Source organism: Anomaloglossus baeobatrachus, chromosome 3 (genome assembly GCF_048569485.1).
Source record: "Anomaloglossus baeobatrachus isolate aAnoBae1 chromosome 3, aAnoBae1.hap1, whole genome shotgun sequence".
In the NCBI taxonomy this organism is placed as follows: domain Eukaryota; kingdom Metazoa; phylum Chordata; class Amphibia; order Anura; family Aromobatidae; genus Anomaloglossus; species Anomaloglossus baeobatrachus.
Genome location: NC_134355.1, coordinates 240,566,489 through 240,593,114, shown reverse-complemented (window position 1 = coordinate 240,593,114; position 26,626 = coordinate 240,566,489).

The following is a 26,626-nucleotide window of genomic DNA, read 5'->3' as shown; positions in this document are numbered from 1 at the left end:
AATTGTTTAGGAATAATGAAAAATTGCTGATGAACGTCTAACTTCCTAATAAAAAAAAATATGCTTCAAAGATTGCACTGGGTTTAAAGTAGACATACTGAATGCAAAATGTTATTTAGTAACTATTTTGTGTGACAACTCTCAAGTAGAGATGAGCGAACCGGCCGTGGTTCGGCTCGAGTTCGGTTCGTCGAACGGAGGTCCCGTTCGAGTTCGGTTCGGCGAACGTTCGACGAACCACATAAAAACACCTAGAAAACACCCTCAAAGGTGTCCAAAAGGTGACAAATAGTGATGAGCGAGCATGCTTGTCACTACTCGGTACTCGCACGAGTATCGCTGTACTCGGGCTGCTCGGCGGGGACCGAGTAATCTCGCGATACTCGTGCTGTACTCGTGGTCTTTATTTCTGCATGTTGGCGCTCTTTTGAGAGCCAGCCCTCATGCAGGGATTGGCTGGCAGACCACTGCAATGCCACAGCCCTGTTAGTTGTGGAATTGCAGTGATTGGCCGGCCTGCACAGCGTGACCGAGCCTTTATATCGGCCGGCGCGCTGTGCTCTGCTCACAGCTATCCAGACTGTCAGTGCAGGGAGAGTGTCGCTGATTCAGGGAAAGCTTTGCGGCCCTTTATAGCTTTTTCAGTTGCAGGGCTGCAAACAGTGTGACCAAAAGTCCTTCTCAGGACTATTCTAGTTGTATACAGGCAGGCAGGGTATAGCCAGGTCGGAGTACAGTAGCAGAGTCCTTCTCAGGACTACTGTTGCTATATACAGGCAGGGTATAGCCAGGTCTGAATACAGGCTAGTGACCAAAAGAGTCCTTGTCAGGACTATTGTACCAGTATACAGGCAGGCAGGCAGGCAGGGTAGTGGTGACCGTATACCAGCCTTCATCATATCTGGGGCTGGTGTACACAGTGTAAAACAGTCCAGATAGTGTCTGACTTGTCTGTAATTGTCGCTCCCCAAAAAAACCTGTTAGGTTCTTATTGCGTCCGTGCTTGGTTTTTAAAACCGCACGTGTGTGCCTGTTGGTGGCAGCGTACAGGTGCACTTGTGTGCAATTTCCAGAAACTTTAATATAACGCACAAGTAGTGAATATACACGTCAGCAGTGCACAGCATTGCAAAATGCGCAAGGGCATTGGCAAGGAACAAGGAAGTGGACGTGATGGTGGTGCAGGCAGAGGCCGAGGTCGTGGGCAAGCTCTAATTTCGCCACACCAAAGGGCCACATCTAGTCGCTCGCACGTCCTGTCCCAAATTCTTGGGGACCGCAGCAGTACACCGCTCTTGAACCAAGACCAGTGTCAACAGGTTGTTAGTTGGATAGCAGATAATGCTTCCAGTCAGATTGGCACCACCACAAACACTCTGTCTTCCACACGGTCAAGTGTCAGTAGCCGTGATACTGCACCGCACATTTCTGAACCTGATCCTCCTTCCTACCACCAGGCTGAGTACACGTCCTCCTCGGACATTAATGATCCCACACTTGGACACTCGGAAGAGCTGTTCACGTTTCCATTCACACATTCTGGCCTCTCGCCAGCTCATATTGAAGTGGGTCATGAGGAGATCGTCTGTACAGATGGCCAAATATTTGAGCAGCCACGTTCTCACGAAGTTGGCAACGTGTCTCAACAAGTGGTGGACGATGATGAGACACAATTGTCAGGAAGTCAGGAGGAGGAGCAGGGTGCGGAAGAGGAAGACGACGTGGTGGATGATCCATTAACTGACCCAACCTGGCAGGAGGATATGCAGAGCGAGGACAGCAGTGCACAGGGGGAGGGAGGCATAGCATCACAACAGGCAGTAAGAAGCAGGGTGGTGGCCCCAGGCAGAAGTCAGGCAACCGTTCCCCGGAACAACACGACGACACAAGGTGCCTGTACAAATGTTAGGTCTTCCCGAGTCTGGCAGTTTTTTAAGTTGGATCCAGATGATTCAAAAAAGGCCATTTGCAACACCTGCCGTGCCAGCATCAGCAGGGGTACCAAAACTAGCAGCCTGACCACCACCAGCATGATCAGGCACATGTCAGCCAAGCACCCGACTTTGTGGGAAGTACAACAGAGTCGAGGAGCAGTGCTTGCTGATGTCACTGCTACGTCTTCGCTGGTTGTGCATGCGAGCCAATCCCCTGTCCATGCTGCCTGCGAACAAGCCTCCTCCACTCCTGCACCTGCAGTTGCCTACGCAGAAAGAACACCATCATCAAGCACGTCCTTGTCCCAGCGCAGCGTTCAGTTATCCATTCAGCAAACCTTTGAACGCAGGCGCAAATACACTGCCAACACCCCACATGCCACAGTTCTAAATGCTAACATTTCGCGACTGCTTGCGCTGGAAATGTTGCCTTTTAGGCTGGTGGAGACAGAAGCATTCCGTGACCTGATGGCGGCAGCTGTCCCACGTTACTCGGTCCCCAGCCGCCACTATTTCTCCCGGTGTGCCGTCCCCGCGTTGCATAACCACGTGTCACAAAACATCACACGTGCCCTGAACAACGCTGTTTCACCCAAGGTCCACCTAACCACAGACACGTGGACAAGTGCTTGTGGGCAAGGCCGCTACATCTCGTTGACGGCACACTGGGTTAATATTGTGGAAGCTGGGACCCAGTCTGAGCGAGGGACGGAACACGTCCTTCCCACACCAAGGTTTGCAGGCCCTACCTCAGTCAGTGTTTCACCCACACTCTACAGCTCCGGAATGTCATGCTCTTCAGCCTCCTCCTCCTCCTGCGCATCCTCATCCACTGTGCCCTCCACACCAGTCACAAGCTGGAAGCACTGCAGCACTGCCTCGGCGAAGCGGCAACAGGCTGTGCTGAAGCTAATCTGCATAGGTGACAAACCCCACAATGCAGAAGAGCTGTGGACAGCTCTGAAACAGCAGGCAGATCACTGGCTCACACCTCTGAACCTAAAGCCAGGAAAGGTCGTGTGTGACAATGGCCGGAACCTGGCGGCGGCTTTGAGGCGAGGCCAGCTGACACATGTTCCATGCGTGGCCCATGTGCTCAACCTCGTGGTTCAGCGGTTTTATAAAGTCATACCCAGAGCTGTCTGATCTGCTGGTAAAAGTTCGCCGCCTGTCTGCACATTTTCGAAAGTCACCTACTGCTTCAGCCGGCCTTGCCGGCTTTCAGCGCCGTTTGCATCTTCCGGCTCACAGACTGGTGTGTGATGTCCCCACGCGTTGGAATTCAACTCTGCACATGTTGGTCAGGATATGTGAGCAGAAGAGGGCAGTTGTTGAGTACCTGCATCACCTAAGCCGTCGGGAAATGGGTCAAACTCCACACATAACACCTGAGGAGTGGAGATGGATGTCAGACCTATGTACCATCCTCCAAAACTTTGAGGACTCCACCAAGATGGTGAGTGGTGATGACGCCATTATTAGCGTCACCATACCGCTACTCTGCCTTCTAAAACGGTCTCTGCTGAAAAACAAACATGATGCATTGCAGGCGGAGCGCGATGAGTTGCAGCAAGAAACAGTAGTGGGTGTGGGTGATAACACACAGCCCAGCCTCGTCTCATCACAACGTGCAGTGGAGGACTATGACGAGGAGGAGGATGAAGACATGGAGCAACTCTCCGGCCAAATTGAGGATATGACATGCACACCAGTCATATTATCAGTTCAGCGTGGCTGGCCAGAGGACAGGGTAGATGAGGAGGAGGAGGAGGAGGAGGAGGAGGAGGACAGCATGTTCAGTCATCTTGTTGGTCAGGCTACTGAAGTCCTGGCTGTTAAGAGTCTGGCGCACATGGCTGACTTTATGGTAAGCTGCCTGTCTCGTGACCCTCGCGTTAAGAACATCTTGGCCGACAATCATTACTGGTTGGTAACACTGTTAGACCCACGCTACAAGGAGAACTTTTTGTCTCTTATTCCCGTGGAGGAGAGGTCAACCAAAATGCAGCAGTTCCGGAAGGCCATACTCACGGAAGTAGGCAAAGCATTCCCCTCACAAAACGCTAGCGGCATAGGTCAGGAATCAGTGGACAACCGAGGCGTACAGCCGAGAGAGGCACAAGTCCAATCCGCCAGAGGTAGGGGAACAGTCTTTAAGATGTGGGACAGTTTTCTCAGCCCCTCACGTACCACAGCCCCTGAGGTGCGGGGTAGTGCCACAAGAAATCCTAAGTTTGCCCAGATGCTGAAGGAGTACCTTGCAGATCGAACAACTGTACTCCGACATTCCTCTGTGCCTTACAATTATTGGGTATCCAAGCTGGACACGTGGCATGAATTGGCTCTCTACGCCTTGGAAGTCCTGGCCTGCCCTGCTGCTAGCGTTTTGTCAGAGCGTGTTTTTAGTGCCGCAGGTGGAATCATTACAGATAAACGCACCCGCCTGTCAACTGAAAATGCTGACAGGCTGACTCTGATCAAGATGAACAAGGGTTGGATTGGGCCAGACTTCACCACACCACCAGCAAATGAGAGCGGAATTTAAAGTTTGCCATGTACCTCCACTCACCCATGGGTACACACTTCTGGACTTTGGATAATCGCTGGACTGCTCCTCCTTCTCCTCATGCGCCACCATGATGATGACCGTTACAAATTGCAATACTTAGGCCTTTGTTTCCGGTATACCCCCAGTGGTAAATTTTTTCGCCCATTCTTTGCAGAATGGACATTACAACGACAGGAGACCCGCTCCTTTGCAATGGGAACAATGTTTTGAGGCCCTCATGCACGTCTCTACCCAGGGACAACGTGGAGCCTCCCAATTTTTGGCTGCCCTGCCTAAGGGCTATACTATAATACACCCACTTCCTTAAAATGGACACTTAATGTTTTGAGGCCCTCATGCACGTCTCTACCCAGGGACAACGTGGAGCCTCCCAATTTTTGGCTGCCCTGCCTAAGGGCTATACTATAATACACCCACTTCCTTAAAATGGACACTTAATGTTTTGAGGCCCTCATGCACGTCTCTACCCAGGGACAACGTGGAGCCTCCCAATTTTTGGCTGCCCTGCCTAAGGGCTATACTATAATACACCCACTTCCTTAAAATGGACACTTAATGTTTTGAGGCCCTCATGCACGTCTCTACCCAGGGACAACGTGGAGCCTCCCAATTTGTGGCTGCCCTGGCAAAGGGCTATACTGAAATAGACCCACTTCCTTACAATGGGCACTTCAGGTTTACAGGCCATCATGCACGTCTCTATCCAGGGACAATGTGGAGCCTCCCAATTTTTGGCTGCCCTGGCAAAGGGCTATACTGAAATAGACCCACTTCCTTACAATGGGCACTTCAGGTTTACAGGCCATCATGCACGTCTCTATCCAGGGACAATGTGGAGCCTCCCAATTTGTGGCTGCCCTGGCAAAGGGCTATACTGAAATAGACCCACTTCCTTACAATGGGCACTTCAGGTTTACAGGCCATCATGCACGTCTCTATCCAGGGACAATGTGGAGCCTCCCAATTTGTGGCTGCCCTGGCAAAGGGCTATACTGAAATAGACCCACTTCCTTACAATGGGCACTTCAGGTTTACAGGCCATCATGCACGTCTCTATCCAGGGACAATGTGGAGCCTCCCAATTTGTGGCTGCCCTGGCAAAGGGCTATACTGAAATAGACCCACTTCCTTACAATGGGCACTTCAGGTTTACAGGCCATCATGCACGTCTCTATCCAGGGACAATGTGGAGCCTCCCAATTTGTGGCTGCCCTGGCAAAGGGCTATACTGAAATAGACCCACTTCCTTACAATGGGCACTTCAGGTTTACAGGCCATCATGCACGTCTCTATCCAGGGACAATGTGGAGCCTCCCAATTTGTGGCTGCCCTGGCAAAGGGCTATACTGAAATAGACCCACTTCCTTACAATGGGCACTTCAGGTTTACAGGCCATCATGCACGTCTCTATCCAGGGACAATGTGGAGCCTCCCAATTTTTGGCTGCCCTGGCAAAGGGCTATACTGAAATAGACCCACTTCCTTACAATGGGCACTTCAGGTTTACAGGCCATCATGCACGTCTCTATCCAGGGACAATGTGGAGCCTCCCAATTTGTGGCTGCCCTGGCAAAGGGCTATACTGAAATAGACCCACTTCCTTACAATGGGCACTTCAGGTTTACAGGCCATCATGCACGTCTCTATCCAGGGACAATGTGGAGCCTCCCAATTTGTGGCTGCCCTGGCAAAGGGCTATACTGAAATAGACCCACTTCCTTACAATGGGCACTTCAGGTTTACAGGCCATCATGCACGTCTCTATCCAGGGACAATGTGGAGCCTCCCAATTTGTGGCTGCCCTGGCAAAGGGCTATACTGAAATAGACCCACTTCCTTACAATGGGCACTTCAGGTTTACAGGCCATCATGCACGTCTCTATCCAGGGACAATGTGGAGCCTCCCAATTTGTGGCTGCCCTGGCAAAGGGCTATACTGAAATAGACCCACTTCCTTACAATGGGCACTTCAGGTTTACAGGCCATCATGCACGTCTGTATGCAGGGGCATTGGTGAACCTCACAATTTTGGACTGCCCTGGCAAAGGAAAATACTACAAAGACTCACTTCCTCAAAATGGGCACATTAGACTCAAGAGGCCTTCATGTACGTCTCTTCTCAGGGACATCGGAGTGCCACACAATGTTTTCACGTAAAATCTTTCATGTATTAATCTCAAAAAGTAACATACACCAGCTCTATCTCACTATAGGGTATGTGCCCTTAACATTTCTGCCATGAAAAATCATTTTGGGGTCATTTTGGAAGGTTTTCTGGTGAGTCCGTAAAAATGGCGTGAAACGCGGACAAAATTGTTCACAGCTGTGACTTTTGAGTGATAAATGCTTCAAGGGGTCTTCCCCATGCTGTTGCCATGTCATTTGAGCACTCTTCTGAGACTTTTGTGACATTTTTAGGGTTTCTCCATGCTGCCGGGGGGTCATTTCACAAAAATACTCGGGTCTCCCATAGGATAACATTGGGCTCGTTGCTCGGGCCGAGTACACGAGTATCTTGGGAGGCTCGGCCCGAGCTTCGAGCACCCGAGCTTTTTAGTACTCGCTCATCACTAGTGACAAACAACTCACAACACAACAAAAACACATGGGAAAGTGACAAGGCCATATACTCATGCGAAAACAAAAGAGCAGGACAAGGAAAAAGAGGAGGAAACACAGATATAGGCATGGCACGCCCTTCTAAAATCATGTAAAACACCGCAAGGTGACTCCAAGCGGAATTCTCCCTTTTTTCCAAAAATTGGGCCACACACACACCCACCCCTTCAGTGGCAGCACTTGTGCACCAGTTGTACACTTCACAGCTAGATTTGCATCAAGCATATTCAAAATTACGCCATACTTAACCGTTCCCAGGATGACCCTGGGGTAGGTAGCAAAGTCTTTGCTGAACCATGACTTGTTCATCTTGGCTCCTTTTAAAAAACACAGCAAGCAACGGTTACTCCAAGCGGAGTCTCCCTTTTTTTCAAAAAATTGGGCCCCACACACACCCACCCATTCAGTGGCAGCACTTGTGCCCCAGTTGTACACTTCACAGCTAGATTTACATCAAGCACATTCAAAAATACGCCATACTTATCCGTTCCCAGGATGGCACCGGGGTAGGTAGCAAAGTCTTTGCTGAACCATGACTTGTTCATCTTGGCTCCTTTTTAAAAACACTTCAAGCAAGGGTTACTCAAAGCAGAGTCTCCCTTTTTTACAAAAATTGGGCCACACAGACACCCCTTCAGTGGCAGCACTTGTGCCCCAGTTGTACACTTCACAGGTAGATTTGCATCAAGCACATTCAAAAATACACCATACTTAACCGTTCCCAGGATGACCCTGGGGTAGGTAGCAAAGTCTTTGCTGAACCATGACTTGTTCATCTTGGCTCCTTTTAAAAAACACAGTAAGCAAGGGTTACTACAAGCGGAGTCTCCCTTTTTTTCAAAAAATTAGGCCCCCACACACACCCACCCATTCAGTGTCAGCACTTGTGCCCCAGTTGTACACTTCACAGCTAGATTTGCATCAAGCACATTCAAAAATACGCCATACTTAACCGTTCCCAGGATGACCCTGGGGTAGGTAGCAAAGTCTTTGCTGAACCATGACTTGTTTATCTTGGCTCCTTTTAAAAAACACAGCAAGCAAGGGTTACTCCAAGCGGAGTCTCCCTTTTTCCAAAAATTGGGCCACACAGACACTCACCGCTTCAGTGGCAGCACTTGTGCCCTAGTTGCAAACAGGATGTTTTGATTTGCATCAAGCACATTCCAAATCCACAAGCATTTACTCTCCCAAGGATGACACAGGGGTAGTAAATTCCTTGTGGATCCATGACTTGTTCATTTTGATGAACGTTAGTCTGTCCACATTGTCACTGGACAGACGCGTGCGCTTATCTGTCAGCACACACCCAGCAGCACTGAAGACACATTCAGAGACAACGCTGGCAGCTGGACACGACAAAATCTCCAAGGCGTAAGTGGAGAGCTCTGGCCATTTTTCAAGATTTGAAGCCCAAAATGAGCAAGGCTCCATTTGCAAAGTCATGGCATCGATGTTCATTTGGAGATACTCCTGTATCATCCTCTCCAGCCGTTGACTATGTGTTAGACTTGTTGTCTCTGGTGGCCTTGCAAAGGAGGGTCTAAAAAAATTATGAAAAGATTCAATAAAATTGCTGTTACCAGCACCAGTTACGGTGCTACTGGTATGGATAGACTGTTGAAGATGACGAGACCGTCCCATGTTTGTCAAGTTACAACTGGGAGATTCACTCCCTGCACCTGCACGGTTGTTTGGTGGAAAAGCCGAGCAAAGATCGAGTAACAGCTTCTGCTGATACTCCTGCATACGTGCGTCCCTTTCTATGGAAGGAATTATGTCACAAAATTTGGACTTGTACCGGGGATCTAATAGTGTGGCAAGCCAGTAGTAATCATCACTTCTAATTTTGACAATATGAGGGTCATGTTGGAGGTGTTGCAGCAAGAAGGCACTCATGTGTCTTGCGCTGTCATGCGGACCAAGTCCACGCTGTGTTTGTGGCATAGAGGTGCTAACCGTTCTTTCTTCCTCTGACATCTCCCCCCAACCTCTTTCAACTGAAATTTGGCCAAGGTCTCCCTCATCCGCTGAGTCTTCTATGTCCATGGACAGTTCGTCCTCCATTTCTTCATGTTCTCCTGCTCCTTCCTCAACATTTCGCCTGCTACCATGCGCCCTTGTTGATCCCTGTCCCCCATGGTCCCATGCCTGCCGCGTTGGTGATGATGAACGTCTGGACCTTGGTGATGTTGTTGTGTCTTGCGCATATGAATCCTCCTGTAGTTCCTCCCCTTCCTGTTGTCCCACCCCCTGACTCCGAATAGTGTTTAGCGTGTGCTCCAGCATGTAAATGACTGGAATTGTCATGCTGATAATGGCATTGTCAGCGCTAAACATATTCGTCGCCATGTCGAAACTGTGCAGAAGGGTGCATAGGTCCTTGATTTGAGACCACTCCATCAGGGTGATCTGCCCCACCTCTGCATCTCGTTGGCCCAGGCTATACGTCATGATGTATTGCACCAGGGCTCGGCGGTGCTGCCACAGTTGCTGTAACATGTGGAGAGTCGAATTCCAGCGTGTCGGCACATCGCATTTCAGCCGATGAACCGGCAGGCCGAAAGACTTCTGGAGCGATGCAAGTCGCTCAGCAGCGGTGGTTGAACGGCGGAAGTGAGCAGACAGTTTTCGTGCTCTGTACAGAAGGCCATCTAGGCCGGGATAGTGTGTTAAAAATTGCTGGACAACAAGGTTCAACACGTGAGCCATACAAGGCACGTGTGTCACCTTGCCCAGGTGAAGGGCCGCACCCAGGTTTGCAGCATTGTCGCACACGGCCTTACCAGGCTGCAGGTTGAGTGGAGACAACCATTTATTAAACTCAGTCTCCAGAGCTGCCCACAACTCAGCCGCTGTGTGACTCTTATTTCCAAGACATTTCAAGCTAAAGACCGCCTGATGCCGTTGCGCTCTGCTGCCAGCATAGTAATGAGGGGTGCTTGATTCCTTCTGCGAAGTGAGAACACTGGTGGCCTGACCAGGCAGGCTTGGGGCGGAGGACCCAGATGAAGTGGAGGAGGCAGAAGCAGTGGCGGAACTTGGACAGACAGAGGATTGACACACAAGTCGTGGGGACGGCAAGACTTGTGCAGCAGACCCTTCATCATCTATCACCATAGTTACCCAGTGCCCAGTCAGCGACATGTAACGTCCCTGTCCATGCTTACTGGTCCAAGTATCGGTGGTGAAATGCACCCGTTCACACACAGATTTTCTCAAGGAAGTGGTGATGTTGTGTGCGACATGCTGGTGTAGCGCGGGCACACCTTTCTTAGAGAAGTAGTGGCGACTGGGCATCTGGTACTGGGGCACAGCGACAGACATAAGGTCTCTAAAATCCTGTGTGTCCACCAGGCGGAAAGGCAGCATTTCCGTAGCCAAGAGCTTACAGAGGGATAAAGTCAACCTCTTAGCTTTGTCATGGGTCGCAGGAAATGGCCTTTTATTTGTCCACATCTGAGGGACAGAGATCTGGCTGCTGTGTGTAGATGATGTTGAGTAGGGTGTCCCTGGAAAAATGCAGGTTTGTGAGGAAGTGCAGGCGTAGACATGATGTTGCCTTTATCCAACGTTGGTGCTATCGTTGTCTGAGAGAGCTGTACACACGCACTTGTTTCCCCTTCCAAACCAACTGACGACCTACCAAGCAAACTGCCTGTTGCGGTTACAGTGGTGGAAGTTGTGCGTGGAAAACCAGGTGTGACAGCTGTCCCCACAGTCCTAGAACATGAAGAGCGCGCGGATGCACTGGAAGGGGCAGGCGGTGGATGGTTCTCTCTGCTAGGCCGCATTGCAGCATGGTGAGCTTCCCGCTGGGACATATGATATTTATTCATGTGACGATTCATGGAAGAAGTTGTCAAACTGCTGAGGTTTTGCCCTCTACTAAGAGAATCACGACAAATTTTACAGATCACATAATTTGGGCGATCTTTTGCAATGTCAAAAAAGGACCAGACCAGGCAAGGCTTAGAGGGCATGCGACCTGCTGATCCACCCCGACTAGTGCTCAGAGGCAGAGTGGTGGCTGAGGATACAGTTGTAGACGTGCTACCAGTGTTTCGACTCTGTCCAGGAAGGCGCAAGGTAACTTCGTCGTCGGTTGCATCCTCCTCCACCGCCTCTGTTGACCTCCTCGAGTGCCTAACTGTGGGTTGACAGTAGGTGGGATCTAGAACTTCCTCATCAATTGTTGTGTTTGCACTCCCCTCACCCTCAGACCGAGCCTCTTCTTGCCCTGACCGAATATTTAAGTTGTCATCCCAATCTGGTATCTGCATCTCATCGTCATCAGTATGTTCCTCATTATCTATAACAACAGGTGTTACAGTTTGTGAAAAAGGGTCAACATTATGCTCAGAAACTTGGTCCTCACGGCCTGAATCAGAGTCACAAAGGTTCTGGGCATCACTGCAGACCATTTCCTGGTCTGTACTCACTGTAGCTTTCAAACAGAGCTGTGGAAAAAAGCGCAAAATAGGGTCTTATCTGGTATACAGATGGGTATAAGGGGTAAGACAGGTACTCACCTGTTAAAGTTGTGACAGGCACAACTCCTCTGTAGGCATAAAGCAAATTAATGCAGAAAATGGTCAGCCGCAGCCCCGATGGTACAATAAAAATGGTCAGCCGCAGCCCCGATGGTACAATAAAAATCACAGGGTAGGTGGAGAAGTCGGGCTAAATGCTGCGCTAGAAACCACAAATCCAGGAGAGGTAGTGAATTCTTTCCTTTATTAACACAGGTCAACGTGTTTCAAAGGCATCTCCGCCTTCTTCATCAGGACAAAAAAAGAACAGAATCCTACCTACCCTGTGATTCTCACTGTAGCTTGGGAGCAGACTTCTGATTCCCAGGCTATAGCGTGACTTAACAGCTCTGCAGACTCAGCCATCTCAGTTCCACCATACTGTGCAGGGCGGATGGAGACTTCAGAGCTGGGAGAAAGCAAGTGTGCTTGGGCTGACAACTCAGAGGACTGGTGTTTTTTGGATGCGGTAGATGAGGTGGCGGAGAGGGCACTTGTTGGACCACTTGAGATCCATTCAAGCATTTTCCTTTTTTGGCCACCATCTACCTTTGTTCCAGTTGTTCGCGTCCGTAAAAAAGGGAGCACATCGTATTTTCCACGGTAAGTAGTAGACATCTTACTTTTGCTGGAAGATGGTCTATCTTCAGCAGATGTTAATGGAGCTTTGCCACCTTCCCCACGGACAAACCCTTTTTTTCCTTTTCCAACACGCCTCTTCCCCTTTCCACCAGCATCTGTCATTTTGCCACTCATTTTGATTGCGACAAGATTGTGCACTTAAAATGTGGTAGTAAAAATTGAGAGGTGGTGTAGATTTCAGCGGTGGTCTAGCTTTATTAACAGCAGAATAAACAACAATAATTATCCCTGACAATGCAACTACGGCCCTTAAACTGGCAGCATAGTTTGCTAGTATAATGGCTTAGTAATAATGAGTTTGAGTGTGCAATGCAGAGGTGCTGAAAATAGCTTTGCACCAGTGGGACAATAATGAAGTCCAACAGCCACTTTTAGGATGCCACTAAGTTTCCTCAGTGTTTGCTAGTATAATGGCTTAGTAACAATGAGTTTGAGTGTGCAATGCAGTGGTGCTGCAAATAGCTTTGCACCAGTGGGACAATAATGAAGTCCAACAGCCACGTTTAGGATGCCACTAAGTTTCCTCAGTGTTTGCTAGGATAATGGCTTAGTAACAATGAGTTTGAGTGTGCAATGCAGTGGTACTGCAAATAGCTTTGCACCAGTGGGACAATAATGAAGTCCAACAGCCACTTTTAGGATGCCACTAAGCTTCCTCAGTGTTTGCTAGTATAATGGCTTAGTAACAATGAGTTTGAGTGTGCAATGCAGTGGTGCTGCAAATAGCTTTGCACCAGTGGGACAATAATGAAGTCTAACAGCCACTTTTAGGATGCCACTAAGTTTCCTCAGTGTTTGCTAGTATAATGGCTTAGTAACAATGAGTTTGAGTGTGCAATGCAGTGGTGCTGCAAATAGCTTTGCACCAGTGGGACAATAATGAAGTCTAGCAGCCACTTTTAGGATGCCACTAAGTTTCCTCAGTGTTTGCTAGTATAAGGGCTTAGTAACAATGAGTTTGAGTGTGCATAGGGCAGGAGGGTACAGTGGCAGGGTTGTGGGTCTGGGTAGAGGAAAGGAGCCTCACTTTCTCTCTCTCCTAATGGGGAAATGCAGCGAGGAAATCCCTGACCTTAGCTACACAGACGCTGTCATCTTGTGTAGCTGTTAAAATCTGTTTTCACGGACCTGACTGTCACCTATGGCTCTTACCCTGCCGGTATTAGCCTTTACAAGGGCTGAAAGAAACTTCTATCCCTATTCTGTATAGCGCTGTGTATAGAGCGTACACAGCAGTATCGGAGACAGGAGCTACGCCAGCGGCTACTGACACCAAGACGCAGAAGGCAGATAATGGCGTGCTGGAGGAAAATGTCCGTTTTTATAATGCAGGGACATGTGACATGGACATTCTATCACACATGCCATTGCTTCTCTGGCTAAAAGTCCACTTAGCTGTGTGTGTGTCTGGGATTGGCTTACATGCTGGCCCGCCCCACTACACGCGCGCGCTTAGGGAAGGAAGACAAGGAAAAAAAAAAAATGGCGATCGCCATTATCCAAACAGCAGTGATCTGAATGCGCTGTTCCCGCACACTATACGCTGAAATTTCATAATAGTGTGAGTCACAGAGTGACTTACACTATTACAGCGGAAAGCCAGCTAGTAATTAGCTTGTCTTTTTGCTGCTAGAACCGTTCTCGAAAGTATCTAGAACTATCGAGCTTTAGCAAAAAGCTCGAGTTCTAGTTCGATCTAGAACAGCCCCCAAAATCACTCGAGCCGCGAACTGGAGAACCTTGAACCGCGAACCGCGCTCAACTCTACTCTCAAGTTTATAGGCAAAAAATTTCAAAGTTTGAAAACTGAAAAATTTTCACAAATAAATGCAAAAAATATCGGCCTAAATTTACCACTGTCATGAAGTACAATATGTCATGAAAAAATAATGTCAAAGTGACACTAGTTAGAATCGTAAAAAATGGCCCGGGCATAAAGGTGTTTTAGGGCTCGGAGATGAAGGGGTTAACCTTTTGCCCCATTTTGTCTAAAACCGGACCTGCCTGACATCTTCATCTTTTCCAGACACCGCTTCGGTCCCATGACAACATATTGTGATCGAACTTTTGACAACTTTGAAATGCCGGCAGTCAGAGACACACAGAAAGAGACACACACAGAAAAAGATACACACAGAAAGAGACACACACAGAAAGATATGTACCGCCCCGGGGCTCGGCCGGCTGCCGATCCGCTCGGATCCGTGCTCATCGGTGGGTGGCTCGAGCTTTTCATGGACCCGGGGTCACATCGCTAGGGACTTCGGTGGGGATGTCCACGGCCGGAGCTGCAGTTGTTTGCAGGGGTGGATTTAAGTTTGTGACGCCACCCACGGGTTGTGGTAAATGGATGGACTCCACCGCTGCCGTTGACTAGGCTCCCGGGAACGGTGTTGTACAGCTTGGTGTTGACCCCCTTCGTGGGTAGGGGGATGATGGTCCCTGGGGCCCGAGGGAGGTGCTGAGGCAAGGGGATGGATGCGTGCTGGGGTGTCGGTGCAGTGTGCGGCCCGAAGGCACTGTTGTACTCACTATGACAAACACGCTGGAGTCTCTGGTAAACCAAACAAGATAGTGAACAGTGCCCGCAGCCGGCTGCAGTTTTGCTTTTAACAGGTTGGTGGTTTCTGCCTTTCTCCTGCACCTCACTTGTGTAGAAATCACGACTCCTATGCCTGAGCAACGGTAGTCCACTCCCCGGCTTGATATGTGTCGGGAGAGCCCTCTTTGCCCGCAGATGCTGGCCCCTCGGGTCTCTATGCCTGGGCGGTGGCTTTACCCCTAATGGTTGGGCTGTTGTCTTCAGTCGAGTGTTATGTGGGAAAGGTCCTAAAGTCCAGTCCTCAATCAGTTGATTTGACTTGGCCCGGTTGTTTCTGGGCCTCGTAGTTGGTCTGAGTACCCCTCCTGGTGCTCCGGTTTCCAATCGGTTCCCTGGTTCGGTACCGGCGGGCCACCGCCCGTCCCCGGTCCCTATGGTTCCACCAGCTGTAATCCCAGCTCCTGCAGGCGGCCACCACCGTCTGCCTCCTTGCCAGAGGTGACTGGGCTCCAACCCAAATAAATAGGAATAACGTTTGGAACACCATTCTAAGTCCGAACTGGGTGCAAAAACCTAAAAAAACATCACTATGGGGAGATAAGGTATGCACACCAGTGACTATGTAAGGGGAATACATGAAATAGCAGAAACTGCTGTGTGAATACTGACTTGAAAAATCCAATAGCTATATGCAAGAGTGAAAATGTGAAAAATGGAATCTGCATTACTGCCATGAACATATGAATCAAGGGAAATTTAGCTGCTGAATTGATCAATGCAATAGAGCCCCAACACTACACCAAAGTATTTCTCTATGTTGGGGTCCCTAGCTTGTGTGTGTCCTCTCATGCAGTTAAAAAAAACTTACCGTGTATGGGAAGCTGAGACCCAGGCTATTTATGCGTATGATATGGATTGGCAATAGGTGTGGTTGGGGAGGGTTCACAAACGAAAAAATACTAACAAATAGGAATAACGTTTGGAACACCATTCTAAGTCCGAACTGGGTGCAAAAACCTAAAAAAACATCACTATGGGGAGATAAGGAATGCACACCAGTGACTATGTAAGGGGAATACATGAAATAGCAGAAACTGCTGTGTGAATACTGACTTGAAAAATCCAATAGCTATATGCAAGAGTGAAAATGTGAAAAATGGAAGCTGCATTACTGCCATGAACATATGAATCAAGAGAAATTTAGCTACTGAATTGATCAATGCAATAGAGCCCCAACACTACGCCAAAGTAGTTTTGGGGCTCTATTGCATTGATCAATTCAGTAGCTAAATTTCTCTTGATTCATATGTTCATGGCAGTAATGCAGCTTCAATTTTTCACATTTTCACTCTTGCATATAGCTATTGGATTTTTCAAGTCAGTATTCACACAGCAGTTTCTGCTATTTCATGTATTCCCCTTACATAGTCACTGGTGTGCATACCTTATCTCCTCATAGTGGGCTCCAACACAGACACCTGGTGTAGACTTTGGCAGGCCTGAGCACAGGTCTGCCCTTGAACTTGACTCCACTTCACTCCACTGTCAAAGCTCAACTCTAACTAACTGTTTTCCCGCCTCCGGGCCTGTGAACTCCTCGGTGGGCAGAGCCAATCTCCTGGCTCCGCCCCCCTGGTGTGAACATCAAATCTGGAGGGTGATGACAAGGTTTTTGTAGTTTGGCTGCTGTCACCTTACTAAGGGGAGGGGGCTTGTGTGTGTGTGTGTGTGTGGAACTACCTGGGACGATCTGGCTAGTCCAGGGCGTCACATATATACTTTTCCTTTTAATGTTCTCAGGTATGCCATCTTCACAAACATTTGGACAGACATCTATCATCACTTTCCTTTTTCCCTCTACTGGTTGCACAGTGAATCCCCCCACCTTTGTATTGTGCAGCCAGGGTTCACTGCAATCATGCAATGTTGAAATTATAATGCATTCGAGATCTGTAGAGTTGTGGACCACAATCCAGGCTGCGTTTCAGCTATGCTTGTCTCTACTGAACCAGAAGCCATGTGTGATAATGGTACAAACCTGGTGGCGGCCCTGCACCTGGGCATTCTTACACATGTGCCTTGCATGGCTGATGTCCTCAACCTGGTTGTACAGCAATTTCTAAGCCACTATCTTGGCCTGGATGCGCTGCTGCCAAAGGCATGATCGCTGTGTGCTCACTTCAGCCTTTCACACTCCATGGCTCATTGATTTGCATCGTTACAAAGGTCGTTCAGCCTACTGGTTTTCTGGTTAATATGCAATATGGAATTCCACTATGCACATGTTGTAGTGACTGTGGCAGTATCGACAAACCCTGGTGCAGTTTGTAATGATGCATAGCCTGGGCCAAAGCAGTCTGGTTGTGGGGAAAATCACGCTTGCAGAGTGGGCACAGTTGAAGGACTTCTGCACCCTTTTGCACAGACTTGAAATGGCTACTAAGATGGTTAGAACTGACCATGCCATCATCAGCATCACTATTCGGGTCATCTACCTGCTGGATCACATTTTGCATAGTCTGCAAGAGGATGTGGGGGTCCCACAGAATGAGGTGAAAGCAAAGGAGGATGTGGAAGGGATACCAATATCTCTAAGGTCTGGACTGTCGTCACACAGGTGGGTGGCATGGGAGGGTGGATCACAATGAATCAGGGAGGCTCATGGTGCTAGACAAACTGTTAGTAAAGGTGCAGGAGACGTGAAGCAAATAGAGGAAGATGTGGAGGAAATGGTGATGGGCATGCAATAGTCAGGAGATGAAGAAAATATTGATCCCTTCTCTCATGAAAGCGCCCAACACACGATTGCCTTCTTGCTGCACTGTCTGCAAAATGATGTCCGTATTGTTATGATTAGAAATAATGTTGACTACTGGGTTGACACTCTTAGATCCACAGGACAACAGTATATTTTGCCAGATGCTTCCTCCCCTGGAAAGAGATGCATGCATGCAGGAATATCAAAACAAGCTTATAGACAATGTAAAAAGTAGTTTTCCTATGGGCTCCGCCACACATCCGTGAAAACCACGTCCATGTAAAACGGGCCGTTTTTCGTTTTTTATGTCCGTTTTTATGGTATGTGTGGCCTGCGTGTGTATCCCGTATGCTAGCCGTATGTGCGTGTGGAATGTCCGTGTGTGCGTGAGTGAAATAACTGACATGTGTATGTGTTGTCCGTGTGAAATGTACGTGTGTGATGCAAAATGTCGTTACTACATGTCGGAAGACAGAGTAGCGGGATGAGAATGAACTCGGGTGAACTTCACCCGACTTCATTGTCATGCCGCGGCTCTGTCTTTGTGCCGTGTACTGATTAGCGGTCACCTGTGAAGGATTCACCGGTGACCACTAATCCCCCGAGTGACTGAAGTGTCCCCCCCTCTCTCATACTCACCGTTCCCCGATCCCCGGCGCTGCACGGCGTTCACACTGCTCCGGCGGCTTTTCCTCTTTTGAAAAAGCCGGCCGCCCATTAATCAATCTCGTATTCCCTGCTTTACCCGCCCACCGGCGGCTGTGATTGGTTGCAGTGAGACACGCCCACCACGCTGAGTAACAGGTGTCACACTGCACCCAATCACAGCAGCCGGTGGGCGTGTCTATACTGTGCAGTAAAATAAATAAATAAATAATTAAAAAAACCGGCGTGCGGTCCCCCCCATTTTAATACCAGCCAGATAAAGCCATACGGCTGAAGGCTGGTATTCTCAGGATGGGGAGCTCCACGTTATGGGGGGCCCCCCACCCTAACAATATCAGTCAGCAGCCGCCCAGAATTGCCGCATACATTATATGCGACAGTTCTGGGGCTGTACCCGGCTCTTCCCGATTTACCCTGGTGCGTTGGCAAATCGGGGTAATAAGGAGTTATTGGCAGCCCATAGCTGCCAATAAGTCCTAGATTAATCATGTCAGGCATCTATGAGACACCCTCCATGATTAATCTGTAAGTTACAGTAAAAAAACACACACACACCCGAAAAAAATCCTTTATTAGAAATAAAAAACACAAACACATTCCCTCATTACCAATTTATTAACCCCGACAAACCCTCCATGTCCGGCGTACTCCACGGACCTCCAGCGTCGCGTCCAGCTCTGCTGCATGCAGGTGACAGGAGCAGCAGAAGACACCGCCGCTCCGGTCACCTCCACGCAGCTAATGAGATGAGTAGCGCGATCAGCTGCTGTCACTGAGGTTACCCGCGGCCACCGCTGGATCCAGCAGTGGCCGCGAGTTACCAGACTGACAGCAGCTGATCGCGCTACTCATCTCATTAGCTGCGTGGAGGTGACCGGAGCGGCGGTGTCTTCTGCTGCTCCTGTCACCTGCATGCAGCAGAGCTGGATGCGATGCTGGAGGACTGTGGAGTACGCCGGACATGGAGGGTTTGTCGGGGTTAATAAATTGGTAATGAGGGAATTTGTTTGTGTTTTTTATTTCTAATAAAGGATTTTTTCGGGTGTGTGTGTTTTTTTACTGTAATTTACAGATTAATCATGGAGGGTGTCTCATAGACGCCTGACATGATTAATCTAGGACTTATTGGCAGCTATGGGCTGCCAATAACTCCTTATTACCCCGATTTGCCAACGCACCAGGGTAAATCGGGAAGAGCCGGGTACAGCCCCAGAACTGTCGCATATAATGTATGCGGCAATTCTGGGCGGCTGCTGACTGATATTGTTAGGGTGGGGGGCCCCCCATAACGTGGAGCTCCCCATCCTGAGAATACCAGCCTTCAGCCGTATGGCTTTATCTGGCTGGTATTAAAATGGGGGGGGACCGCACGCCGTTTTTTTTAATTATTTATTTATTTATTTTACTGCACAGTATAGACACGCCCACCGGCTGCTGTGATTGGGTGCAGTGAGACAGCTGTCACTCAGCGTGGTGGGCGTGTCTCACTGCAACCAATCACAGCCGCCGGTGGGCGGGTAAAGCAGGGAATACGAGATTGATTAATGGGCAGCCGGCTTTTTCAAAAGAGGAAAAGCCGCCGGAGTTTTTATAACAGCCGTGCAGCGCCGCGCTGGAGATCGGGGAATGGTAAGTATGAGAGAGGGGGGAACTGACCGACAGACAGCTAGAGGGACAGACAGACATAGAGACCGACCGACGGACTGAGGGAGAGAACGAAACATAAAAAGAAAAAAGACTGACATGACATGAAAAAAGCACAAAACATACAGGGAACAAACAGAGATGCGTCCGTGTCACTCGGACGTGCGCACAGACCCATTGACTTTCATTGGGTCCGTGCTGCGTGTTGCGTGAATAAAACGGACATGCTGGCGTGAGACACGGCCCACAAAACGCATCACGGAGACGGACTAACGGACATAACCAAAAACGCAAGTGTAACCGCTGAGATATAGTAACATTGGTGCACGTTTGGCCGTGTCTCCAGTATACACGGAAACGGACCAAACACGCACGTGTTTCACGGATGTGTGTTTCAAGCCTAAGACAGCAATGTGGCATACAGTGTGCATGGCAGTTCTACACTTCCAACCCCGGTAGCGTCAAGTCACAATCACGGAAACATTAGCAGCAGCAGCAGTTTAAGTGGCAGAACCAATTTCTCTGAGTTGTGGCAAATGTTTTTGAGACCATTCGGTACACCATCAGAACAGAGTACAAGTCTGACACATAGTGAACGACTAGAGGTGATTGTGCTTAATGTCGATGCCATCAGGGTGGGTTTGGACCCTTTTGCATTTTGGTCTTTAAAAATGGAAGAGTGGCCTCAGCTCACCAGTCATGTCTTAGAGATTTTGTCATGCTTGACAGCAAGCGTTCTCTCAGAATGTATAATCACCAGCAGCGTATAGCCTGGTGATTACATGGTGGCATGGGCCCCCTGACAGTATGTTTATAGGTGTTTCAAGTTTAAGTTGTGGCATTCAGCGGTGCCAAATTCAGTATGGGGAATGAAGGGTTAATTCCCTTCATGTGGTAACACGAGCAGGCTGCTGTGATTGGTCAGCCTGCTGCGTGGTGGTAATGGAAGTTGTTATGATTGGAATTTATGGGGTTAATCTGCCCCCTGTGAGTAACGCGAGCAGGCTGTGTGATTGGTCAGCCTGCTGCGCGCCAATTTTAAAGTCTGTCATTGGTGGACAGAGGTAAATATGCAGGAGACTTGCCTTTATAAGGAGTCAGCTGTGAGCCAGCTGTGTCAGTTTCCAGCTGTGAAGAAAGAAGAATCCAGATGGAGTCCCTCCTGGAGAAGATGATGGCTCGGGTCGGCGCAGCGGACGGCGAGGAGTGGCTGAAGAGGTGCCTGGCGCCGGTGAACGAAGCCGCCGAAGTGGTCCTGGATCCAGCTCCGGATCCCGCCGGCGTTCCTGCGCGGAGGGAAGAGCTTCTGCGGCCCGGAGATGGAGAAGATGTCCGGAGATCCCTGCGGATGAAGAGGAAGAAGAGCGACGTCGACTCACCGCCTGCATCCTGTTCCCAGCAGTCCGGCGGAGGGAGGAAGAGGTCGGCATCTGCTCGCGGTCGGCGCGGCGCGGAGAGGAAGGCGTCGGAGACATCGCGAGAGGCGGGAGTTCCAGCGAGAGGAGGGACCGGAGCATCGCGAGACCGCTCAAGAAGCCGACGGGATTTGGCCGCGTCATCAGGACGCGACTCCCAGAATGCCTGGCGGGCGATTATTCCGGAAGTCGCCGCCAGGGGTTCCGCTCCGGCTGCTGTGGCCGGTCACAGCAGAGATCCTGGGTCGCTTACAGGCCTGTACGCGCCGCCGGCCCCATTGCAAAAGAGCTCAGCTGGGGCTTTGGCGGCGGCGACGCAGGCCTGGAGCTCGACTGAAGAATCTGAAGAGGACGTCGCCGCAACATCCGTTCAACGCGATGGAAGGACCCTGGAGCGAGGACATGGTGAGAGCCCCCTTGCTGGAGCACCCAATGTTAGGGATAACGGTAAAGGACATTGTCATTAGGACTCTGTCTGAGCTACTTGGGGGGCCATGTAGTGCTTCCCCAGGCACCTGCTGCTGAAGTTTCTATTCAGGACAGGTTCCCTGGGGTGGCGGAACCTCATTTAAAGGAAGCACTGACATGTGATGTTTCCCCTTTGGGTTTTCATCTCAGTGCTTCCACTAAGGAAAAGATTTGGAGACAGGCGTATTTAGATATCTTTTCTCTTTTACCGGTTGCTAGGGAGCTGCAGCATAAAGTGGAGAAACCTGATGGAAAACAAGAGGTTGAGTCAGAGTGAAGGAAAAATTTAAATCATTTTATTCATGGTTGCAGGCTTTCTCCATTTATGCTGCAGTTCTTGGGGAAAAGTTTCCTAAATTTTGTAGTGGTTTGTTTCAACACCAAGATTGTATTCTGGAGGCTTATCGTAGTTTCGGTGGCTTAGCGTGGCTGAATTACGATGAGTCTTTCAGACAGAAATTGGCGGTTCACCCTGCTGTCAAGTGGGGTGTTAAAGATGTCGGGTTATGGCTGAATTTAATGCTGCCTCAGTAACAGAACCCTCACAGACAGCAGGTGGATGTCAATTCAAAAAGGGGGGGTGTGCTTTGCATTCAATGAGTCCTCATGCAAGTGGCAGGGTAACTGTCGCTTTCGACATGGGTGCTCGTTTTGTGGCGGGGCTCACCCCTTGCTTAAATGTTTTAAAAAGCATGGTCAGTCCACGGTACAGCCATCTGGTGTTAGGGAGCAGTTTTTCATAGGCTCAGACTCCAGTGAGCTTGGAAGGAATGCTCCCGTGGCTAGATCGTTTTCCAGACAGGCCGAAGGCGGCTCTGGTTCTTAGTGGGTTTCAGGCAGGTTTTCCTGTACCTTCTTTTGAAGGTATAGGTTGTAATGTAACTAAGAATTTACAATCAGTTGATAGCCATAAGGAGGTAGTCAGGTCACATATTGAAAAAGAACGGTTGTTGGGCAGGGTGTCTGGTCCTTTTGAATTTCCTCCGTTTACAAATCTTAGGATATCACCTTTGGGGGTTGTCCCCAAGAAGGAGGTTAATTCTTTTAGGATCATACATCCCCTGTCTTATCCAGCAGGTAGCTCACTGAATGATGCTATTGATCCTAATGCATCTTCGGTGAGTTACACATCTTTTGATGAGGCAGTGGATTTTGTTACGGAAGTTTGGCCCGGTTTGTTCCTGGCCAAATCAGATATTCAGTCTGCCTTCCGGCTTCTGCCAATTAACCCCTTGGGTTTTAATTCTTTGGGTTTTTGTTTTGAGGGTTCTTTTTATTTTGACAGGTGCCTCCCTATGGGTTTTTTCTTTATCATGTTATTATTTTGAGTCATTTTCCACGTTTTTGCATTGGGCAGTTCAAGAGGGGTTTTTTCAGAGGGGGGTATGTTCCATTTTTTGGACGATTTCTTATTTGTTGGTAGGTCAGGACGTTGTTTGCAATTACTAAATAAATTTTTGGGTTTGATGAAGTTTTTTGGGGTTCCGTTAGCTCATGATAAAACAGTTTCCCCTTGTACAGAGCTCGAGTTTTTAGGGATTGTTTTGGATTTGCAAAAAATGGAATTGAGACTCCCTGGCCAGAAGATTATGAAGTTAAAAGGCTGTATTGCGAGTTTTTTGTAGTGAAGAAAAAGTGTACCCTGCGAGAGCTCCAATCTCTGCTGGGTGGTTTGAACTTTGCATTAAGAATTTTGCCAATGGGGAGAGTGTTTTCAAGACGTTTGTATGATGCAACTAAGGGTGTTAGGTGTTCAGGTTCACACATTAGAATTTCGTGGGAGATGAGGAAGGATTTAACAATTTGGTATGAATTTTTAGAAAGTTTTCACGGAATTAGCTGCGTTCAGCAGGATTTTATGTTGTCTCAGGATCTACTTTGGTTTACAGGGGTGTCTAAGGAAGTGGGGTTCGGTACGATTTTTCGTACACACTGGTGCTTTTCTTCATGGCCTTCATCTTGGTTGTCTGAAGGTTTGCTGGAGAAGCAGGTGTTATTGGAGCTTTTTCCGGTTTTTGTTTCAGTGCATATTTGGGGTAAGGAACTAGCGAATAAGAGGATTATACTCATATCGCATTGTCAAGGTTTGGTTTTTGCTTTGAACACCTTGGTGGTGAAGTGTAGGTTTCTAGGTGGTATATTGCGAAAATTGGTCCTTTTGTGTTTGAGGTGGAATATTTGGTTGAAGGCTCGTTTTGCTTCTGAATGCACTAATGCTTCCGTTTTTTACCTCTCTTCTTAGCGGTTAGAGGAATTCAGGGAGAGTTCAGGAAAGATGGACCCCCTTTTGAATGCATGCCCGTCCCAGCTATGGGAGGCAATTTTTGGATTAGTAGCAGCTTCCATTAAAAATTCTATTGCACCAAGGACATGGAAAGCATACTCGGCTGCTTGGTTGGCTTGGAATCAATTTTGTGATTCCAGGAATCTGTTTCCCCACAAGTGTGATGTGTCTACAGCACTTGGTTTTTTGAATTTTTATGTTGGTTTAGGTTATCGTTATACCTTTTTGTATAAAACATTTTGTGGAATCTCTTTTTTCTTAAAATTATATGGTGAGGAGTCTCTATTAAGCTTATTTGCGGTTCGGCAGGCACTAAAGGGTTGTAAAAAAGGTTGTGTGGTGCCTGATCGCCGCAGGCCTATATCCGTGAATCTATTAGAAAGGTTATGGTTTATGTTGAGTGAAGTTTGTTTTAATAATTTTGAGTTATGTTTATTTCGTGCTGCTTTTGTGATTTGTTTCTTCGCAGCACTCAAGATAAGTGAGTTGTTGTCACATAGTCGGGTTTATATAGGAAGGATGTTAATGTATCTGACTCTGGTGCTGTGTTATTTATTAGTAGGTCAAAATTGGACCACCTTGGTAAAGGGTGTTCTGTGAAGTTGCGCCCTTTGCGGGGTTCATGTATATGCCCCGTCACCAATTTATGTCAATGGCTTACTGTACGGGGGGATACCCCGGGTTTGTTGTTTTTACATGTAGATGGTTCTCCTGCCACTAAGTTTCATTTTAATGCAATATTAAAAAATGTATGGTTAAGTTGCAGCTAGATAGCTCCAACTTCTCATCACATTCTTTTCGGATCGGGGCGGCAACCGAGGCGGCAAGAGCTGGCCTCAAAGGAAAAAGAATTGGTAAAATTGGTAGATGGGCGTCAAAACGCTATCAGTTATATATACGCCCTAAGTTATTATAATTAATTTATTCTGTCTCTCTCCAATTCTAGGCCCAATGGTGATTTGGCTTGTAGGCCATTCGTTTATACACTGGGCGCAGAGGAGAGCGGCTTGTAGACGTTACACAGAGAACTTATCTTTTCAGTATGATCTGATAAATGTTTTTTGGTACGGTATAAGAGGGCTAAAATTTTCTAATTTAGTTGGCACCTTAAAAGGTATGCTGTTGACTCACCCGTATCCTGACCTTATTATTTTACACATTGGAGGGAATGACTTGGGTAAAATAAAGACATTGGACTTGTTATCTAATTTCCGCAGAGATTTTGCGCTCATAAAGAATCTTTTTCCTTATTCAGCATTGATTTTTTCTGAAATTGTACCGAGACTGGTCTGGAATGGCCAGCTTGCCTTTTTGGAAAAAATAAGGAAACGTGTCAATCGCGACATGGCAATATTTTTTGTTGGTTTGGGCGACTTCTCATATCGCCATAGTGATCTGGAAGGTTTTACGGTTGGCCTGTACAGGCAGATGGAGTACATCTCTCTGACGTTGGTCTGGACATTTTTAATGTGGGTATCCAGAATATGATAGAAAAATGGCTGCGGTGTTTGGGGGGGGGCCTCGTATTGTTAATACTCGGCCGTTTGGGGAAAAATCGCCCAACTATGTTGGGTGGATTGTTGGTTTTATAAGTGGTTAATGGTACTTTATGGTGGTATTTATGGAATTTTAGGGTTATTTAATTTTAATAATATGGTGAATTTAATTTATCAAGTTACCAATAATAAAACACCACGGCCATTTTTATCCAAATGTCAGGTGTCTGAGTATTTATTCTTTATTAATGGTAAGTTAATTGGTTATAGTGGGCTTTATGCTACCATGTATAATCACCAGCAGCGTATAGCCTGGTGATTACATGGTGGCATGGGCCCCCTGACAGTATGTTTATAGGTGTTTCAAGTTTAAGTTGTGGCATTCAGCGGTGCCAAATTCAGTATGGGGAATGAAGGGTTAATTCCCTTCATGTGGTAACACGAGCAGGCTGCTGTGATTGGTCAGCCTGCTGCGTGGTGGTAATGGAAGTTGTTATGATGGGAATTTATGGGGTTAATCTGCCCCCTGTGAGTAACGCGAGCAGGCTGTGTGATTGGTCAGCCTGCTGCGCGCCAATTTTAAAGTCTGTCATTGGTGGACAGAGGTAAATATGAAGGAGACTTGCCTTTATAAGGAGTCAGCTGTGAGCCAGCTGTGTCAGTTTCCAGCTGTGAAGAAAGAAGAATCCCCCGCCCGCCCTCCCAGTGTAAAGTCGTGGTTTTTAACTGTTTATTATTTTTTGTCGTGATGTTTTATTAGTTGGGGAAAAATCGCCCAACTATGTTGGGTGGATTGTTGGTTTTATAAGTGGTTAATGGTACTTTATGGTGGTATTTATGGAATTTTATGGTTATTTAATTTTAATAATATGGTGAATTTAATTTATCAAGTTACCAATAATAAAACACCACGGCCATTTTTATCCAAATGTCAGGTGTCTGAGTATTTATTCTTTATTAATGGTAAGTTAATTGGTTATAGTGGGCTTTATGCTACCATGTGTCTTCAGCACTGCTAGTGGTGTCCGGACGTGTAAGCACATCCAGCTGTCCCCTG